Here is a 6273-nt window from a genome sequence, read left to right on the forward strand (position 1 = left end):
ACACAATAATAGAGAATTATATATATACACACAAACACACACACACACACACACATATAAAATAGTTCAATTAAGTAGGTAGTGCAAAAATAGAAATAAGAAAGTAGTGAGATAGAGTTCATGGGTTCAATGTTCACTCAGAAATCGGATGGCCGAGGGGAAGAAGCTTTTCCTGAATTGTTGAGTATGTGCCTCCCCGCTTCTGTACCTCCTTCCTGATGGTAGCAATGAGAACAAGGCATGACCTGGGTGATGGGGGATCTTAATGATGGATGCTGCCTTTTTGAGGCAACACTCCTTGAAAATGTGCTGGATGCCGCAGAGGCTAGGACTGACTGAGTAAACTCTACAGTTTATTTCAATCCTGTGCAGTAGCACCCCACCCCCACCCCCCAAACCAGATGGTGATGTAGCCAGTTAAAATGCTCTCCACAGTATATCTAGTCAATTTGCGAGTGTCTTTGGTGACATACCAAGTCTCCTTATAAGTCCTAACGAAATATAGCCACTGTCATGCCTTCTTTGTAGCTGCATTGAAATGTGGGTCTAGGATAGATCCTCAAGAGATATTGATATCAGGGAACTTGAAGTTGCTCAGTTTTTTGACTTCTGATTCCTCTTTGAGGAATGGAGTGTGTTCCCTCATCTTACTCTCTCTGAAGTCCACAATAGGTTCTTTGGTCTTACTGATGTTGAATCCAAGGTTGTTGCAGTGACAGCACTCAACTAGTTAATAAATCTAGCTCCTGTACACCCTCTCAGAACCATCCAAAACTCTGCCAACAACAGTTGTATCATCAGCAAATTTATAGATGGCATTTGAGCTGTGCCTAGCCACACAGTCATGGATGTAGAGAGAGTAGAGCAATGGGCTAATCACACATGCGTGAGGTATGCTGGTGTTGATTGTCAGCGAGGTGGAGATGTTATCTGCAATATGTACAGACTATGGTCTTCCCATTAGGAAGTCAAGGATCCAGTTGTAAGTACCTATCAATCCAATGGTTTGGCCTCCACAGCTGTCTGTGGCAATGAATATCACAGATTCACCAACCTCTGGCTAAAGATATATCTCATCTCCATTCTAAAGTACTCCCCAGTTTTCTATGGCTGTGCCCTTTAGTCCTAAGCTCACTCACTATAAGAAACATCCTCTCCACGTCCACTCTAAGCCTTTCAATATGTTTCAATGAGCTCGCTCCTCATTCTTCTAAACTCAAATGAGTACACACCCAGAGCCATCAAACACTCCTCATACTTTAACTGTCTCATTCCCGGGATCATTCTCGTGAACCTCTGGACCCTCTCCAATGCCAGCACATCCTATCTAGATAAGGAGCCCAAAACTACTCACAATACTCCACGTGTTGTCTGAATACCTCTAAAGCCTCAGTATTACACCTTTGCTTTTATACTCCAGACCTCTCAAAATGAATGCCAACATTGCATTTGCCTTCCTTACTACTGACTTAACCTGCAAGATTACCTTTAGAGAATCCTGTACAAGGACTCCCAAGTTCCTTTGCACTTCCAATTTCTGAATTCACTCCCAGTTCAGAAAATAATCTACGCCTTTATGGTCATGCACTTTGCTACACTAAATTCCATCTGCCACTTCTGTACCCATTTTCCTAATCTGTCCAAGTTCTTCAGCAGACTGCTGCTTTCACAACTCTACCTGCTTCTCCACTTATCTTCGTATCATCCGCAAACTTGGCCACAAATTCTATCATCTAGTTCATTGACATATAGGTTGGAAACTCACATCTGCTTCAAAAGGGCAACAATTACACCAGTGCCCGAGAAGAGCAGTGTTACTTGCCTTATCGACTCGTGTAGTAGCATCACAGTGATGAAATGCTTTCAGAGGTTGGTAATGGCTAGAATCAACTGCTACCTCAGCAAGAATCTGGACCCACTGCAGTTTGCCTATTGCCACAATTGGTTTACGGCAGATGCAATCTCAATCTGTCACTTCTACAGTCTTGATTGAAAAGCTACAGGACCTGGGCCTTTATACATTCCTCTGCAACTGGATCCTCTCTATACCCACCATTGCTCTACCCTCCCTATACCCACCATTATGTGGCTAGGCATAATTCAAATACCATCTATAAATTTTCTGATGATACAATAATTGTCAGCAAAATCTCAGATGGTAACGAGAGGGCGTACAGGAGCAAGGTATACCAGCTTGTTCAGTGGTGTCACAGCAACAACCTTGCACTCAACATCGGTAAGACCAAAGAGCTGAATATAGACTTCAGAAAGGATAAAAAGAAGGAACACGAACCAGTCCTTATAGAGGGATCAGAAATGTAGAGAGTGAGCAATTTCAAGTTCCTGGGTGTCAATATCTCTGAGTATCTAACCTGGTCCCAACATATTGATGCAGCTATAAGGAAGGCAAGACGGTGGCTATATTTCATTGGGAGTATGAGGAGATTTGGTATATTACCTAAAACAGTCGAAACTTTGACAGATGTACCATGGAGAACATTCTGACTGGCTGCTTTGGGGGGGGTGGTAGTGCACAGGATTGAAGCAAATTGCAAAGAATGGCAAAATTAGTCAGTTCCATCATGGGTACTAGCCTACGTAGTATCCAAGACATCTTCAGAAGGGCGGTGTCTATCATTAAGGACCCCAACCACCTAGGATATGCCCTCTTCTCATTGTTACCATCAGGAAGGAGGTACAGAAGCCTGAAGGCACACATTCAGCAATTCAGGAACAGCTTCTTCCCCTCTGCCAAATGATTTCTAAATGGACATTGAACCCATGAACAGTACTTCAACACTATATTTTTATTCCTGTTTTTGCACTGGCAGTTGCAACACCATCCCCTGCAAAACACCACTGTCACGTCAACCAGAAAAGGTCCCCCTTATTCCCAGTCTTTGCCTACTGTCAGTCAGCTAATCTTCTATCCATGCTAATATCTTTCCTGTAATGTTATCTGTTCTAGCAGCCTCATGTGTGGCACCTTGTCAAAGGCCTTCTGAAAATCCAAGTAAAACAAAATCCACTGACTCTCCTCTGTCTATCCTGCCTGTTGTTTCCTCAAAGAATTCCAACAGATTTGTCAGACAAGATTTTCCCTCAAAAAAGCCATACTGACTTTGACCAATTTTAACATGTGCCTCCAAGTACCCCAAAACCTCATCCTTAATAAAGAACTCTAACATCTTCTAAACCTCTGAGGTCAGGCTAACTGGCCCATAATTTCCTATTTTTGGCCTACCTCCCTTCTGAAAGTAGAGACACAGTTATCCAGACCCATTCTAGAATCTAGTGGTTTGTGAAAGGTTATTACTAATGCTTCCATAATCTCTTCAACTACCACTTTCAGAGACCTGGGGTGCAGTCTATCATATCTACCTTTAGACCTTTCAACTTTCCAAGCACCCTCTCCTTAGTGATAGCAACTACAGTCACTTCTGCCCCCTTACGCTTGAATGTCTGGCATACTGCTGGCGTCTTCAACAGTGAAGGCTGATGAAAAAGACTTCTTGAGTCTGTCCGTTATTTCTTTTCCCCATTCTAGCTCTCCAGCATCATTTTCTAGTGGTTCAATATCCATTCTTTGCTTTCTTTTTATATATCTAACAAAGCTTTTGGTATCTTCTTTTATATTACTGGCTAGCTTACCTTCATATTTTATCTTTTCCCTCCTCATTGCTTTTTTTAGTTGCCTTCTCTTTTAGACACTTCCAAATCCTCTTGATTCCCATCAATCTTTGCTATATTGTATGCTTTTTTTTTGCTTTTATGCTGCCTTTGACTTCCCTTGGTTGCTTCATCCTCTCATTACAATACTTATTTGGAGTGTATCTATCCTGCACCTCCAAATTGCTTCCAGAAATGCCAGCCATTGCTTCTCTACTGTCATCCCTTTTAGTGTCCCCTTCTAATCAGCTTTGGCCAGCTTCCCTCTCATGCCTGTGTAATTCCCTTTACTCCACTGTAATACTGATACATCTGATTTTAGCTTCTCCCTCTCAAACTGCAGTGTGAATTATGTCATATTATGTTCACTGCCTTCTAAGGATTCCTTTACCTTCAGCTTCCTAATCAAATCTATTTCATTACACAACATCCATTCTAGAATTGTCTTTTCCCTAGTGAGCTCAACCAAAAGTTGTCTATATACTACTAAAACTCTCATGCTGTCTGTTTGTCACCTCCAATCAGCGCAAACGCCGCATTACAGCGGCACTTTTTTTGGCTACATCGAATTAAAATCCGCTAATTTACAGAATGCAGGCGAAGTTCAGTGTTATATATTCGTATAAAATTGCTCATTCGCCAAAAATCAACAGGCTGGCTTTCACCCGAGAACCGACCGACCATCCCGGAAATCGGGACGCCACAGCCCGCCGCATGCGCACGGCCAGCCTCAGCAGCGACACCTACCGGAACAAAAGGGCAGGGCAGCTCTATTTCCAGGGCACAAAATACCCTGCAGATGCTGGGGTCAAAGCAACGCTCAACACGCTGCAGGAACTCAGCAGGTCGGGCAGCCTCCGTGGAAACGATCAGTCAACGTTTCGGGCCGGAACCCTTCGTCAGGACAGGCAGGGGCCCTATAAAGGAGGTGGGGGGAGGGTGGGAAGGAGAAGGCTGGTAGGTGCCAGGTGAAAACCGGTAAGGGGAAAGATAAAGGGGAAGCAGGGAGGGGATAGGCAGGAAAGGTGAAGGAGAAATAGGGGAAAGCACAATGGGTAGCAGAAGGAGGTGGAACCATGAGGGAGGTGATAGGCAGCTGGGGGAGGGGGCAGAGTGAAACTGGGATGGGGAGGGGAGGGATACTGGGATGGGGGAAGGGAGGGGTAGAGTTTTCGAGGGGTCACACTCTGCTAATCACCATCAGCATGTGCAGGATTGGGACAGCTCTAACTGCCACCCATCAATAAGAAAGCTAATGGCATACATGAGAAATTCTGCAGATGCTGGACATTCAAGCAACACACATCAAAGTTGCTGGTGAACGCAGCAGGCCAGGCAGCATCTCTAGGAAGAGGTACAATTGACGTTTTGGGCTGAGACCCTTTGTCGTGCTAATGGCACGTTGGCCTTTATAACAAGGGGAGTTGAGTACAGGAGCAAAGAGGTCCTTCTGCAGTTGTACAGGGTCCTGGTGAGACCACATCTGGAGTATCGTGTACAGTTCTGGTCTCCAGATTTGAGGAAGGACATTCTTGCTGTTGAGAGAGTGCAGCGGAGGTTCATGAGGTTAATTCCCGGGATGGCGGGACTGTCATATGTTGAAAGAATGGAGCGACTGGGATTGTATACACTGAAATTTAGAAGGATGAGAGGGGATCTGATTGAAACATATAAGATTACTAAGGAATTGGACACGCTAGAGACAGGAAACATGTTCCCAATGTTGGGGGAGTCCAGAACTAGAGGCCATAATTTGAGAATAAGGGGTAGGCCATTTAGAACGGAGTTGAGGAACAACTTTTTCACCCAGAGAGTTGTGGATCTGTGGAATGCTCTGCCTCAGAAGGCAGTGGAGGCCAATTCTCTGGATGCTTTCAAGAAAGAGTTAGATAGAGCTCTTAATGATAGCGGAGTCAAGGGGTATGGGGAGAAGGCAGGAACGGGGTACTGATTATGGATGATCAGCCATGATAACAGTGAATGGCGGTGCTGTCTCGAAGGGCCGAATAGCCTACTTGTGCACCTATTGTCTATAAGAGATAATTAAATCTTATCGTAATGATGTACTTCGAGACACCCATAAAACCCTTTGAAACAGTCAAAGGACAGTGGTGACGATATCACGTCCATTTAGGAAAGTGCCAACCACATCATCAAGAATAGTCAGCATCTTTTGGTGTTAGTGCTTCATATCTGCTATCCAACATTAGGGTAAAAAAAAATGGTCAGCCTAATTATGCCGCGTGGAAAGGGAAGGGGGACATTATGGTAAAGGGATGCCGCCAAACGTCGTCAAGAAGCGGCAAGGAGCAAGAGAGAGAACAAGTGTCGGATGAGGCCAGGGCCGCATGACTCAAGGATCAAAGAGTCAGGACAAAAAAAGGTGAGAGAAGAAGAGACAGAGGAGCAGAGGCATGCACGTCTCCAGGATCAGAGACGAACAACAAACAGCAGAAGAGCTGAAGAGATGGGGGATGAAAGGACTGCACGTCTCCAGAATGTCAAGAGGCACAAGGGTGGCAGATAAACCAGGAATGATGCCATCAAAAGTGTCCTTCGTTAAATGAGGAGCAGCTATTTTTCCTTTGCTATGCGTCGTTCTTC

Source organism: Mobula birostris, chromosome 12 (genome assembly GCF_030028105.1).
Source record: "Mobula birostris isolate sMobBir1 chromosome 12, sMobBir1.hap1, whole genome shotgun sequence".
NCBI classification, from domain to species: domain Eukaryota; kingdom Metazoa; phylum Chordata; class Chondrichthyes; order Myliobatiformes; family Myliobatidae; genus Mobula; species Mobula birostris.